At 48.1% G+C, this 823-nt stretch overlaps 1 protein-coding gene across 1 annotated transcript in view; it reads left to right on the top strand.

Moving 5' to 3' along the window:
- The window catches only part of DNAH7 (dynein axonemal heavy chain 7), a 326,128-nt gene that overhangs the window by 70,314 nt on the left and 254,991 nt on the right, over positions 1 to 823 (top strand). The gene's annotated exons all lie outside the window — the stretch shown is intronic.

The following is an 823-nucleotide window of genomic DNA, read 5'->3' on the forward strand; positions in this document are numbered from 1 at the left end:
GCACGTCCATGGGGCATGGGAGATCTTTAAATCCCATAACCCTTACACATAGTCACAAGTCCATCCTCCCCCAGGGTCCCAAACTGTGGGAAGCAGCCAGGAAACACACTCAGTGCCCCTGCTTTGCTGCTCAGTTCTTATCTTTTCCTGTGGCTGAATTCCGAACTCCTGGGCTCCTTCTCCTCCCGCATGCAGCAGCCGCTCCTGGCTTCTGCCCAGGTCCCGATGCAGGCAGCTCACCATTCCTGCTCTCAGCTCAGCGAAGTCTGCATGCAGGCCATTCTTCTCTCCCGCTCCACGGCTCCACAGAATCACAGCTACCACAACTGGGAAACAAACAATTATTCCAGTCCCCATACTTTCCTTTTACTCTGCAGATCCTGTCCGTGACGCCATTTTGTAGCAGCAAGCACCCCAAGCGTCCTCAGGGTTTGCAGCCACCACAGTTTCTTGGATCTGCTTTGTTAAAGGAAAGCAACTCAAAATGGGTTAACAAGCTTACTTTAATCAGTCAGACATATATTGTTTACCTTGTTCAGGGGAAAAAGGTCATCACCCCAAACTTCAAAATATACAGACAGAATTATCAAGACATTAACAGATCAAGTAGACAGCTTTCCAAACTGTCCAACCATTACATCCATACCCAGTCAACATCTGGGTTTCCACATCTGGGTTTTTCAAAGCCGGGGGACTCTCAACAACGGCTTCCCAGAATTCAGATCAAATCACAGAACACTTCTCAAAGTGAGTCCCAAAACAAAGCTACACATCAGGGCTTATATAGCCTTCTCCTGGCTCAGAGAATGTAACAACCTTATTG

Source organism: Petaurus breviceps, unplaced genomic scaffold (assembly GCF_028583685.1).
Source record: "Petaurus breviceps papuanus isolate PSGF00001 unplaced genomic scaffold, PetGlider_PUasm1.0 90804, whole genome shotgun sequence".
Taxonomy (NCBI): domain Eukaryota; kingdom Metazoa; phylum Chordata; class Mammalia; order Diprotodontia; family Petauridae; genus Petaurus; species Petaurus breviceps.